The following is a 15,557-nucleotide window of genomic DNA, read 5'->3' as shown; positions in this document are numbered from 1 at the left end:
ATTTATTTATTTTTGCTAAATGTAATTGATTTAGTACATTTCAACACAAAATGTAACAAAACTTTAGATTGCAATTAAAACATATACCCCCGGTTTCACAGACGAGGCTTAAGCTAGTCCTGGACTAAAATGCATGTTTGAGCTGTTTTAACTGAAAGCTAGTTGCACTGACATATTTTAAAATTTGTAAAATTGTGTTATTGTTTTGTCTCAAGAGACATACCAGAAATGTTTTTTTTTTCTAAGGAACGTTTATAAAAGCTAATTAAATGCCCTAATTGAACTAAGATTTAATCCTGGTTTAGTCTAAGCCCTGTCTGTGAAAACCGGACCATAGTATATAAAGCCATTTAAACTCTGCACACCGGTTAAGGCTAGATGGTAGACAGATTCGTCTACTGGGCGTGCGCACATCAATATAGCGTAATTTTTGTCACAATGTACAACAATAATGGCTATTTTTGCATTATTGTAAGGGGTAGGTTTAGGGTTGGGGTAGGTGTAGACATCAATAAAACACAATCTAATAAGTAGAAAACTTAATGTATTGTTAGCTTCCGGTTTTAGCTTTATCCCTTCTAGCCACAACCCTGCACACCACAGTGTGGTGGTTTCAGTTATTCGGCTCCTCCATGTTTTCTTGGCTCCTCCTCCACATCATCATAGTCTGTTATTAGAAATCAAGAGCAAATTCATGTATCAACATACAGTATGCTTTTAAAAAGTATTTTAATTAACCCGTCAATATTGGCAGTCCAGTTAAATGAGCTATCATGACTACAGAAATTGATAATATAAACCAATTGTCAGACTTGTGTTCCTGTTTTGTTGTATTTTTCTCTCCGTGTGCACTCCGTGACCCAGTTTCTCCCTCCCGTTTGATTTGGTTCAGGTTTGCCCTGTTAATTACCCTTGTTTAGTTCTGTATTTAAAGTGTTGTCTGTTCCTTGTATCCTTTGTCCGGTGTTAACGTCATTTTGTGTCTCCTGCCTGCCCTATATTCCCGCTTTATTGTTCATTAAAGATTGTCAAGTTGAAGCTCCTTCGTCTCCTTGCTCCTTGTTCCATTACAGCAGCAGAGTGACACCAATTATAAAAACTCCATAAAAATTCAGTGTAGTGTTAAAAAAGAGTCAATAACGTACCCAACATGTCACTCACATATTCCCTGACATTCTCCAGATCATCATACTCCTCCTGAACACCCTCTGATACAAATGTGTCAATTATTAATCTACATACTTTATATGCCACTATAAAGAAATTGAAGAAAAACTAAATAAAAAAACAACAAATAACCACACCTGTTTTATCATTGAAGAATTGTGCTACGATGATGACATCATCATAGTTTTCTAGTAAGTCATCTAAAATAAAATAATAAAATTAAATGCACCCCTTAAATGTACATATACTGGGATTTTGAAACAGTGTATGTATAATTAAAGAGTGTGTGACTTGTTGCTCCTCTAAATGAGTTAATAGCAAAGAGAGAATAAAAAGAAACTGATTTTACTGTTTAGAGGCCCAGTAGACCAATTGATTAAGTGAAATCAGGGCTGCGTTCAGACTAGGGCTGTCACGATATTCGATTTTTCATATCACGTTTATTGTGGCCATAAGAATTCAGATATCGATATATCGCGATATCTAGAGAAATATCAGTCAAATTATTTTTTACTTTGTTTATTGAGTTTTTCTTTTTCACCCAACAAACATAAGGATACTGATAAACGCAGGGCACAAAACTCTGGCTTTCTTTGTCTTCTTTGGAGCTCCTATGAAATAAGAAGAGAAAAACTACTGTCAATTTCAACCGTATGATGAATAAATATTAATGGTAACACATTACAATAAGATGTCATTTGATAACATTAATGTATTAACTAACAATATATTTATTACACAATTTATTATTCTTTGTTAATGTTAATAAAAACACAGTCGTTCATTGTTCATGTTAGTTCACAGTGCATTAAAGTTTACAAACACAACTTGTGATTTTAATAATGCATTAGTAAATGCTGAAATTAACATCAACTAAGATTAATAAATGCTGTGGAAGTATTGTTCATTCTCATTTCATGTTAACTAATGTAATTAACTAATGTTAACTAATGAACCTTATTGTAAAGTGTTGCCATATTAACATCTAAACTGATACTTTAACCTGTTACTTGTATACCTGTAATTTAATCTCTTTAACCTATAGTTGCGCCGGCGCCACTGAAGTCATGCAGTAAGAGCGCTGCTAATTCAGTTTTAACGTGCATCTAGAACGGTTGCAGATGAGGCATTAAGTGCATATGGCACTGCGACCAGCTGAACATTTTACAGAGTTTAATATAGCAATGTGGTCGCTCAGTTTTTCAAGATCAGTTTTAATCGTGTAAGTGTTAACAGATTTGAACAAAGAAGTGAAGTGTTACTACGCACAGGCCGTGTTGATTGCAAATACAAAAATAAGAGGAGTAAAGAAAACACAGTACTTATTAAAATAATCACCCTTTACTTAATTATATGAACACAGAAAACCTCTGTTAACATGTTAATGTAACATTTCCCATTCTAATGACTAGTAAAATAATGGAAACTTACTCTGATGAACACGGCTCTTCTCGGATAGCTGCGTACGCTGCGTCGTCTTCTTGTTTGACAGGTGTCAGGATTAAGGTGCAATACTGCCACCTGGAGGTCAACCAGGTAATGGCGCTGGAGTATTTACATGTGTTATCATAAGAGTCCTGTTCATTTTAAATATTGCGGTTATCGCTAATACCGGTATATCGTCACACACTAAATTAACACTATATCGATAATTGTTGCTTTGAATATCACAGTTATTGTCAATACCGGTATATTGCGACACCCCTAGTTCATGAAAATACGTATAAATATTATGTCAAAAAAAAAAAAAAAACGAAAACTCATGGTATTGATACGCAAAAATGGACTTTACGCACTTTCATGAGATCAGGTTGCTAGTTCAGACAAAACGGTACAAAACGTTTTACAAATACGTGTTTAATACTGCAAAATACGCTCGATGTTACAGTCACTGCCCTTGCCGTCCAGAATAAAAGAGAACATCCCAATCGAGTGAAGGGATTTGTGGAAACTGTGGTTCCTAATTATTGTGATCCAACATTTGCCTCGCATTTCAGGATGAAAAGACAAACATTTAAGGTGAAGGATAATCCACTTCTTACCTCCCGAGACTGTGTTATGATCTATTATATTATTTTTATTGTGTGTATTAGGCTTATCATTATTGCTGATCACTGTTGTTGTGCTATGATATTGTAATATTTACCATTATATAGGGGGCGTGTTTGTATTGGGAGGTGACGTTACTCACAGACGACCGTGCTGAACGCTTTGATTAATGCATACATAATTCTGTCTTTTTACCCCAAATGCAGCGATTATCCCTTGCTAACAGCGACAACGGTATGCACAATAGGCCAATATTCACTATTAAAGGAACACTCCACTTTTGAAATAGGCTCATTCTCCAACTCCCCAGAGTTAATAAGTTGAGTTTTACCGTTTTGAATCCATTCAGCCGATCTCGGGTCTGGCGATAAGCACTTTTAGCATAGCAGCATAGATCATTGAATCAATTAGACCAGTAGCATCGCGTTCAAAAATGACCAAGAGTTTTGACAGTTTTCCTATTTAAAACTTGACTCTTCTGTAGTTATATCGTGTACTAAGACCGGTGGAAAATGAAAATTTGCGATTTTCTAGGCCGATTTGATTAGAACTATACTCCCAGTCCGACGTAATAATCAAGGAACTTTGCTGCCGTACCATGGCGCAGCAGGCGCAGTGATACACGCAGCGCCTGAAAGTAGTCCCCAGCTATATTATAACTAGTTACCTAGCTGGGGTTATTCTTGATTATTACGCCGGAATGAGAGTATAGTTCCTAGCCAAATCGGACTAGAAAATCGCAACTTTTCATTTTCCGCCGGTCTTAGTACACGATATAACTACAGAAGAGTCAAGTTTTAAATAGGAAAACTGTCGAAACTCTTTGGTCATTTTTGAACGCGATGCTACTGGTCTAATCGGATTCAATGATCTATGCTAAGCTATGCTAAAAGTGCTATCGCCAGATACAGAGATCGGCTGAATGGATTCAAAAACGGTAAAACTCAACTTATTAACTCTGGGGGAGTTGGAGAATGAGCCTATTTCCAAAAAAAGTGGAGTGTTCCTTTAACGAAACGCTTTACACCTGTCTCAACATCTCTCACTCCGATTGACGCAAATGAGTAAACAGACAGTGCAATTCTACACTTATTACAGTACATTTTATTCCTTTCTACACCTGCCTCAATATTTTGAGAAAAAAAAACGTGCCAATCTATATTTATTTACCCGTTTTCCAACTATATATATTACTTCATATTTTAACAGTTTTAATCCATTATGGAGCACACGTTTGGGAAAGAGGACCTTCGTGTTCGCTATAATTTATGCAGTTTATTACTGACATTTAATTAAACTTATAAATGTTAAATGCTTGAATAAATATCATCATTTTGCTTGAAATTTTATATGTTTTTGTTATGTTGTTACTGCTGCACGACTCATCACAGTTTCTCATTTGTGACCCTGGACCACAAAACCAGTCATAAGGGTCTTTTCTTTTCTTTTTTTTTAAATTGAGATTTATACATCATTGATGTATGGTTTGTTAGGATAGGACAATATTTGGCAGAGATACAACGTTTTGATATTTACAGTAGGAAATTTACAAAATATCTTCCTGGAACATGATTTTTACTTAATATCCTAATGATTTTTGTAGCCTAATCCTTTGTATTTTCTACATTTGTAGGAAACCATAAGTGTAGAATTGCACTGTCTGTTTACTCATTTGCGTCGATCGGAGTGAGAGATGTTGAGACAGGTGTAAAGCGTTTCGTTAATAGTGAATATTGACCTATTGTGTGTACCGTTGTGGCTCCCGCTGTTAGCAGGGGATAATCGCTGCATTTGGGGTATAAAAGACATAATTAATAATTGTGCCAAGAAGGTAGTCTGGCACGAACTGATTGACAGCTGGCTTTAGCGGAGCCTTCACCGATTACCTCCATTAATCAAAGCATTCAGCACGGTCGTCTGTGAGTGACGTCACCTCCCAATACAAACATGCCCCCTAGTATAGTCCCGCCCCCTCACAATGATTGACAGCTTTCCGTGTAGACATCGGAAATTCAAATGCAAAAGGAATTGCAATGTCATTTGAGTTTTGGCAGGTTACATGCGCGACGTAGAGAAAGTATATATCCAATGTTTATAGGAAGCGCATTAATATAGAACGTGATTATACTGACCTGGAACTATGTGCAGTTCAAAGAATTTAATCAACACCTGCCAGCCAATCAGAATCGAGTATTCAGACAGACCATGGCATAAAGTAAATATAGCCTATCCCTCCATCGGCCCAGAAGAATGGCCCACGCGGCCCAATTGAGATAAACATTGTAATTAATTTAGCGTGTTCTGGCTCAGTGCAGCCGCTGCGGCTCAAAGTGTTCGTCAACGTCAAAATGTTTTAACCAATCAAATTGAAGAAGGCGGGATTTACTGTTTACAGAAGTTGAGCTGAGCTGCGGCATTTGAATGCGAGCTGAGATAAGTTGTAAACAGCTACACATCATGAGACAATTCAGCAATATTTGCCAACGGTTTACAAAAAATGTTTAAGGACAGACATTAATTTTCAGGCATGCAAACTAGGCCTATTGGCCTTTTCGAATTTCTCAGATTTTAATGCCATTTACATTGCTTGCCACAGTGTAGCTACATAGAAACATTAACGTAGCTGTTTTCAGCAGACGTTAGTATATCGTTATATTTCTTCCAAAATTTCACGTGTCTGAGAAAATGTTTAAAAAAAAAAAAAAAAAACTGTAAAACATAGGCTAATTCTCAAACTTACTCTAGAACATTGTAAATAATAATAATTTGTTACATTTATATAGTGCTTTTCTAGGCACTCAAAGCGCTTTACATTAAGGGGGTTATCTCCTCATCCATAAATCTGAAGACTTTCGCTTTCAAGTGCCGTGATTAGGAAAGTTCTATTTTCCTATTAAAGATATTTTAATGTAAATGTTTTAACGGTTTAAATGTATTTATTTCTGTGATCAAAACTGAATTTTCAGCATCGTCATTACTCCAGTCTTCAGTGTCACATGGCCCTTCAAAAATCATTCTAATATACTGATTTGCTACTTAATTATTTTCAATTATTATTTGTGCTCAGTTATTAATAATGGTTCTTATTATTATCAATACTGAAAACCGTTTTGTTTCTTAATATTTTTGTGGAAACTGTGACACTTTAACTTTTTCAGGATTATTTGTTGAATACAAAGTTAAAGAACAACATTTTTTATATATAAATCATTTGTAATAAGTATATCTTTACTGTCACTTAAATCAGTTTAATGAATGAATGAATGAATATCTTAAGTACAACGAAATTGAATGCAATCCTTCCACTTTTAATGCAACCTTGTTGAATAAAAGTATTATTATTATTTTAAATCTTATTCTAGACTGAATGATGTATCGCATTTTCCACAAAAAATATGAAGCAGCACAACTATAATAATCAGAAATGTTTTTTTGAGCAAATCAGCATATTAGAATGATTTCTGAAGGATCATGTGACAGTGAAGACCGGAGTAATGACGCTGAAAATTCAGCTTTGATCACAGAAATAAATTGTTTACTATATATTTGCATAGAAAACAGCTATTCTAAATTGTAACTCTATATATTTCACATATTACAGTTTACTGTATTTTTCATCATCATACAATTCTTCATTAAAAAAATAAAAAATAAAAAATAACTCTTGTCAAGCAATTGAAAGGTACAATAAAAACAGTCCACATTCTGCACTACATTCCAAGTCTTCTAGAGCAGAGCATTGTTATGGACTGATATTATGGCAGGCATTTAACTTTAGTGATATTAAACTGTCCCTCTAAGAGATGTGTAAAAATATTATTTACAAATTGCCATATATACCAGGAAAGACTAATTATAATGTAAAGAAGTATGACGATCATTCATTAATGTTAATGATAATAATGATATATATATGAAAGGATTTTCCGGACTATTTTCAAAAGCAATTGCAAATTGTATTTTCAATTGCGTTTTCCACATGTGGGCACATAAATTGGGACATAATCCAAATGCAATTGCAAATCTTGCATTACCGTTTGCATTTTCGCTTTCGCGAATGCACAGTGACTGCCATTTGCAACTGTATTTCCCATGTCTTACGAGTTATGACCCTGACATATTTAAATAGCAATATAATTACCACATTTGCCTTTTCACTTTCTCTGCGTCGCACATGTAACCTGCCAAAACTCAAATGAAATCGCAATTCCTTTTGCATTTAAATTTCCGATGTCTACACGGAAAGCTGTCAATCAATGTGAGGGGGCGGGACTATACTAGGGGGCGTGTTTGTATTGGGAAGTGACGTCACTCACAGACGACCTTGCTGAACGCTTTGATCAATGGAGGTGATCGGTGTTTAGACACTGATGTTGAGATGTTGAGACCGGTGTAAAGCGTTTCGTTAATAGTGAATATTGACCTATTGTGCGTACTGTTGTCGCTGTTAGCAAGGGATAATCGCTGCATTTGGCGTAAAAAAGACAGAATTATGTATTGTGCCAAGAAGGTTGTCTGTTCATTCACACAGGCACGAACTGATTGACAGCTGCCTTTATCGGAGCCTTTACCGATCACCTCCATTGATCAAAGAGTTCAGCACGGTCGTCTGTGAGTGACGTCACTTCCCAATACAAACACGCCCCCTAGTATAGTCCCGCCCCCTCACATTGATTGACAGCTTTCCATGTAGACATCGGAAATTCAAATGCAAAAGGAATTGCGATTTCATTTGAATTTTGGCAGGTTACTTGCGCGACGCAGATAAAGTGAAAAGGCAAATGTGTTAATTAATATTGCTATTTAAATATGTCAGGCTTGTAAGACATGGGAAATACAGTTGCAAATGGACTTTGCTTTTTAATTTGAAATGTGGCAGTCACTGTGCGTTTGCGAAAGCGAAAATGCAAACGGTAATGCAAGATTTGCAATTGCATTTGGATTGTGTCCCGATTTATGCGTCCACATGTGGAAAACGCAATTGAAAATAGTCCGGAAAATCCTTCCATATATATATATATGAAGAGTTCAGATGCAAAAGCCTCTAAATGCCGTCTGACATTTTCTTCTAAAATGACAATTTTATCAGGCTCCTATATTTATGTTCAGTTATTTTACTTTAGCTGCATAGAAAAGGACCTATACATTGCCATTAGAGTAAAATTACTGAACCTAAACATAGCAGCCTGATAAAATGCTAATTTTAGATAATTTCAGATGGCACTTAGAGGCTTTTGCATCTGAACTCTTCATATATCTATCTATCTATCTATCTATATATATATATATATATATATATATATCTGTATTATGTTATATTTGTATGTTAGTAAGTGGTGTTAAAAATAGCTCTATAATGAGCTGGTGGGTTTAAGGTGTGGTGGGCCTCTCTGTGCCAAAAATTCCAAGACCACTTTTTAGCCCCAGTCTGCCCCTGGTCACCCCTAATGTATTGTCACAAAGATTTGCCAAGTAAATTCATCAACCAAAAAAAAAAAAAAAAAAAAGCCTCCAGAAGCTTCAATGAGCAGTTACAGTGGGTGTGCCCATTGACTCATAGCCCCTGCCTCATCATTCACTCCTCCCCTACATCATCATAGTCTGCAAAAAAAATAAAAAAAAATAAAAACCTTATTTAATATTGTGATTGCAAGAGTATTATTTTTTTTTTTTAATTTAAATCAGCAAATGTTTTATTATATATACACACACACACACACACATACATACATACATACATGTGCAGTGGTGTGGACAATTAACTTCCAACTTAATTCTAAACAATTCTAAGTGTAGATAAATGTAAATTATAAGTGTAAATAAATTCATTAATAAAAAACCATTACCTAACAGGTTTCTCTCATCTTCATTGCTGTTCTCCACATCATCATCATATTCCTCCTGATCTCCCTCTGATACACATGAAACAAAACCTCACATTGTAATGTGTAACACAACTTGTGTCATACTGTAGATATCTTTCTCCTCATGACTGTCTGAGACTATTAGATTAAACCTGATAAAGCCATGATAATACATTAATAGTAGAAAAGCATGTTCAATATATCATAGAAAGTAATACATGACTAAAAACTACAAAGGTCTGTGTTACTCACCTGTTACACATTGAGAGCACTGTCTACTAATGATGACATCATCGTAATTGTCTGGTGTGTCCACTACACACACACACACACACACACACACAAGCATTATAAGCTCTTAAATATAAAATAACATTTTATTTTTATTTGAACTGGCCTTCACCTTAAAGAAATTGGGTGTAAAAATGCATAAGCAAAATTATATAAAAATAAAAACACCTTTTTTAATACCATAGTTCTGTCCACTAGTAATGACATCATCATAATAGTCCTCTGGTGTGTCATCTAGAAATTTAACATGAAACCAATGCCATCACACTCAGAAACAATTGAATGTTTATACTAATACACAGATTGTAGAATTTCAGAGAGAGAGCTACAACTACAAGTACAGAAGAGCACCAGCACCTTTCTCATGATCTGGTTTTAATCCATCAATGATGACATCATCATAGTATCCTGGTGTGATTTCATTCACCCCCAACCAACCCCAAAAAAGAATAAATTAAAAAAAGAAATTACTAAATACATTATACATATTACTACATGATAATAATAATATACACATACAAATTTCCTGTAAATTGTGAATTTCACTATTTACACTGGTTTACCAAGTTTGTAAATCACCTGAGAGAACCTCATCAACATCTTCATACCCAGAATTCCATTCTTCAGAGATGAGACTCCCTGTTAAAGAAGAGCAGGACAGTCAGAAACATGTTTATTGTTACAGATTGAATCCTTCTTTCCTTTAAGTCATAAAGCACAATGATAGTGAAAGCAAGTCAAAAATATGACCTGCAAAAGGATCTCAGAACTTTTCTTCTTCTTCTTTTGAAAATGTGTCATCATTGCGAGTAATGACGGTGTTAGGATCACCCTATCTTTAAAGGGGGGTCCAATGCTGTTTCATGCATGTTGAGTTATTTACACTGTTAAAGAGTTGGATTCTCATGCTAAACATGGCCAAAGTAAAAAAAAAACGTATACGAAATTTAACAAAATTTAGACGTATAACAGAGTATTTCTGTGCCAAATACTCACTTCCGGGTTTCTTTTTTGGAAAGTTTTTTTTTTTCGATCGTGGCTCTGCATGATGTAATGAACGGTGGAACTCCTTATATGGGAATTTCTCCCATAAGAGCACACCCGCGCACATATCGACCAGTGCGAGAGCAAGAGCGTGCCCATCAACACGCTTCATTCAGCTGCACTGCATGGGACTTGCTCGGGAAGAATGTCTCTAAAGAAGTGTGTTTTAGGTTGTAAGGGAAAGATAACCTTGTTCAGCCTCCCGAAGAACCCAGTGTTACATAAACAGTGGATGCATTTTGTTTTCCTGGGGCAGCAACAGAGTTTTGCAAGTGTGGTTGTTGAAGAACTTTTTATAAACATTGCCCAGTTTGGCGCTGAATTTGCACATCGTTTGATACTAAAAGATAGAGCGACCGGTCCCAGCTATAAAAGATCCTGGTCATGATTCAGAACTGCAGATGGTAAGTGAAACAGCATCAAATGTCTGCGTTTTGTTGACAATCGGCGCTCAATTGCTTGTCACTCTTTAGCTTCGCCCATGGCGTGCCTCCAGGAGCTCGGCTTTTTTCGGAGAGAATCGTATAGCTGTACCTTTCTTTTATAAATATGATAAAACTAAAGACTCTTTGGAGATATGGCAGTATTACTCTGTAGATACTCAAGATACTCAAGATAACATGAGATTGGGTGAAACTGTGTGTTATGCCCCCTTTAAAGGGGTTATCGGATGCCTATTTTCTATGAGTTGATATGATTCTTTAGGGTCTTAATGAAAAGTCTGTAACATACTTTGGTTAAAATTTCTCAGTGGTAATGTAAAACAACACACTTTTTACCGTCAAAAACAGCTCTGTTCACAGCAACCTGTTTTTTTCAGGGGTGCAAACTTGTCACCTTTCGGCAAAATTCGCCGTTTTCACCTTGAAATAGGTCATTCACGTGAATCGTGTAGATCTGTAAAAAAAAAAAAGTTGTATCTGCCAGTCATCTTTGTCACGTCACCTGTAGTGTTTTTTTCCCCTGTTGGCAAAGGAATGGACCCGCCCTACTCTGCTTCTGATTGGCTTACCTTATGTTCTTTCCCTCAACCAACCAATCTCACTCCTGAAGCCTAACTTTTAGACGCTGCAGGCAACTGTCCATATTTCCAGAGGCTACGTAAAATGTGGAGGAACAAGCTAATGCCAAGCAACTTATTTTTGAAGTAATTGGACTATGTTGGTGGTTAGATTAGCCTGTTTGTAGCTAGCTAAATTAAGTTCACTGTAGAGCAGGACGGAATGCATTGGTATTTGCTGTAAATTATGGTGTTCCAGTATAAATGGTGATTACAGTGATATGATTTTTAAACACATTTCCGATATTTCGATATACATTACCAGTGTTTCCCATACATTGATTTGTTTGTGGCATTTGACTTCGTTGAATAAACATGAGCACTGCCCGTTTCAAAAAGCGGGTGATTTATATGAATGTATCTCTGAAGGGAACATACTGTCTTCAGAATAGTTTTGATGGCATTTTCATTTTATCTGATAAAGTAGTGTTCATGAGCAGAGCTGCTTAGATTACAGCCATCACTGGAGAAAATCTCGCGATAAGTGACGTGATATCATTATTAAATTGATTCAACACATTTTTTTAAGTTGGGGGGGCAAATGGCTAGTTTTGTCAACTTACGAACTAGTTGAGACATTGAAATTTTAAAATTGTAAGTTGAATGAACAAATGAATAAACTGCAAGTTGAGTCAACTTAAAAACATTAATTGAAACAACTAAACTGCAAAATACTTTTTTACAGTGTAGTTCTACCGCTCTCAAAGCGCCTCCTACTGGCAGAGAATCATTCTACTCCGCTGTTTTCAACATAATAATAAATGTTTTTTGAATATTAGAATGATTTCTGAAGGATCATGTGACTGGAGAAACGATGCTAAAAATTCAGCTTTGAAATCACATAACTTGCATTTTAAAATGTTTTCAAATAGAACACAGTTATTTTAAATGGTAAATATTTCAGAATGTTATTGTTTTTTCTGTATTTGTGATCAAATAAATGCAGGCTTGGTGAGCAGAAGAGAATTCTTTAAAAAACTAAAATCTTACTGTTCAAAAACCTTTGACTGGTAGTGTATGTTAGACTATAGTTTGAAGTTGAAGATTAAGGTGAGTCTGAGATGTTTATTTGACAGTGATCTCACATTTCTTGTTTGTATGAAGGCTAAATACAAATAAAAGGTGAACATTAATTTATTTGTGATGCCCCCACCCCCACCCCCCCACACACACACCTAAAATATTATACAGTTTTATAGGAGGAGTTCATATACTTGGCAAATTCATTTTCATAAATTTGTTGGTACAGACATCTCTGTTGTGGGCATTCTTGGCAGTTTTTCTGAGGCTTTTTAATAGTGTTCATATCGATATCAGAATTATATTGTATCGACCAAAATTAAGAAATATATCGTGATATCAATTTTGGCCATATCGTCCAGCCCTACGCTAAGCCATAGCTAAGTGTAACGGAGAAACACCTCGCATTTAGCCCGTCAGCTGCTTCAAACATTCGAGTGCTGAAATGAAGAGTTCATGTAACATCTTAACAACAATCCTTGTTGATTGTAGACCGTAGTTGTCGCTCAAACGTCTTTTAATCATATAAAGGTGTTTATCCTTGAATGGTGCACTGCAAAAATGATTTCCTACTTAGAGTTTTTGTCTTGTTTCTAGTCCAAATATCTAAAAATTCTTAAATCAAGAAGCATTTTCTAGACAAAGTTAAAATTATCTTGTTTTCAGAAAAAGAAAAAAAAAATTAGTCAAAATTAAGTGAGTTTTTCCTTAAAACAAGCAAAATAATCTGCCAATGGGGTAAGCAAAATAATCTTATTTCAAACTGAAAACAAGATTATTTTGACTTTTGACAAAATATTTTGAAAAATTATTTGATTTAAGAATTATTAGATATTTGGACTGGAAACAAGACAAAAAAATGTAAGAAGCATTTTTAGCAGTGTGTAACATTTTTCAAGCATTTCGACTTGCCATTGTGTGTGAAATGTGCTATGTGTGTGTGTGTGAATGTGGGTTAATTTGGTTTGTCACCTTTTTCACCCCTGACGAATTTGCACCCCTGTTTTTTGCATGTCTCATTAAATGCTAATGAGCTCTGCTGACCACGCCCCTCTCCCTCCGTGGGGTGATGAGCCATTTTCATGAGACTGTAGACTTTAGCAGTGGAACTTGCTAAATAGCACATTATTAGGAAAGACGATTTGCAAAGATTAATAAAAAAAAACAATTAAAAAAACATACTCACTTCTTCTGTAGGTGAAGCTGGATCATGAATGATTCACGCGAGCATAGACACATTTATGTATTATGTTGAATTGACTCACTGAATTTAATTTTATTGACTGATTGATAACTAGAAGGGCTAGAATTGATTGATAACTGCCCTGTGTACTGCATACCACTGTACCAGGTACTGGCACCAGGTGTGGTTTGCACTAGGGAAGCGTCAAGCCGATTGTTAGTATCGGTATCGGCTCCGATACGATCATTTTCTGCCAGATCGAGTATCAGTCATCGGTCAGATGAGACGATCCAAATCCGATATTGTGAGTGTACTATTCTGTGTTATTGCTGAGCCCCACGAAAGGCACAAAAAAACATTATAAAGCACCATAAAGTTTCCGTGCACTATATTTCAAGTGTTCTGAAGCTGTTTCATAGTTCAGTGTGAGATACAGATGAATATTTAAGTCATTAAATTCAAGTTCGCATAAACTCTTCTTCCGCTGCGGCTGTCTGTCATCCTCCATTCAGCATTCAAATAAAATAAAATGTATTTGTAAATAAAAATGTTTCACTAGATTTGATAAAATTATTGTGCACCTGCGATTTTTATAGAGTATCTTTTGCTGCTGAATTATTCACTAACCTAGTTTATAATAGTATTTTTGACATAGATTATTATTATATATTTTTTCATTTGTTATTTTTCATTAAAATGAAGTTGTCTATATGTAGTAGATTGTGTTTAACACGCAAAAGAGTGACGGTCAGATCAACACATAGATGTATAGAAATTCTACATTTATTTTAAAAAAAAACTGCTGTATCGGATTGGATCGGTATCGGCAGATACTCCGAATTTTCGGTGTCGGATCGGATCGGTTCTAAAAACATGTTATCGTTGCATCCCTAGTTTGCACATGATTGTCTGTGGGTATGTGCACAAGATGCAAAAGTTACAATAAAAGAGGAGAAGTGAACACTGTGTAGGGGCCCTCTGAATCAGAATGCAGTTATAGTTATATTTTTTAACATTCTCCCATGATGCCTCACCTCTCTGAGTGACGTGATTGTGTCTGTGATATATTTCCTCATAAACTGGCTCAGTCGGTGTTTTGTAAAGTCCTGTGTACCAGTCAGAGAGAGCTGTGAGTGTAGACAGACAAACCTGCTGTCAGTTCACAACATATGACTGATCACACACTGAATAAGACACAATATGACAGTCTCTGGATCTCTCCTACCTCTCCTCATCACTCTGTTCTGCTGAATCAGTATAAGCAGTGGCACTAAGAGCAGTAAGAGCACAACTCCCAGTACAATCACAAGCTCTGGGGGGACGGAGAGAGACGCTGCTGGAGGAGTTCGTGGAGGAGAGACTGATGTTGTTGTGGCAGGAGTAGAGGACACAGATGAATCTGGAAAAGCTGTCAAACATTACAAATTATGATTCTCTTGAATACACAAATATTATACACTCTAAAATGATCTAAAAATATGAATAATATTTCTCAGCGTTTCCTGTGACCTCCACAGGTGAGTCCAGCGTGCTCTTTGTGTGAGCAGTCAGTGTGGTTTTTCAGGGAGAGAGGACAGTCCCACAGGTGAAGCTCATTCCCTCTGCACTCGACTCTGTTCAGCCACACAACACCTTCACCAGCACCAAAGACTGAATTCCCATCAGCCCTCAGTGCTGCTCCACAACCCAGCTGCCTGCAGACCACCTGAGCATCGCTGATGTCCCACTGATCATCACAGACTGAGCCCCACACAGCGTTATGATACACCTCCAGCCTCCCAGAGCACCGGCCCTCCCCTCCTCTCAGTCTGAGAGGAACATGATCTGAAACAGACATCAACAAGATTCTGACCAGATTCAGCACACTGTTTAGAAAAAA

At 36.1% G+C, this 15,557-nt stretch overlaps 1 pseudogene; it reads right to left on the bottom strand.

The window, feature by feature from the left end:
• Window positions 1-617: 617 nt before the first annotated feature.
• The window catches only part of LOC131538538 (deleted in malignant brain tumors 1 protein-like), a 43,667-nt pseudogene continuing 28,727 nt past the window's right edge, over window positions 618-15,557 (bottom strand).

This window comes from Onychostoma macrolepis, chromosome 04 (assembly GCF_012432095.1).
Source record: "Onychostoma macrolepis isolate SWU-2019 chromosome 04, ASM1243209v1, whole genome shotgun sequence".
In the NCBI taxonomy this organism is placed as follows: domain Eukaryota; kingdom Metazoa; phylum Chordata; class Actinopteri; order Cypriniformes; family Cyprinidae; genus Onychostoma; species Onychostoma macrolepis.
This window is presented reverse-complemented; position numbering and strand designations above follow the sequence as displayed.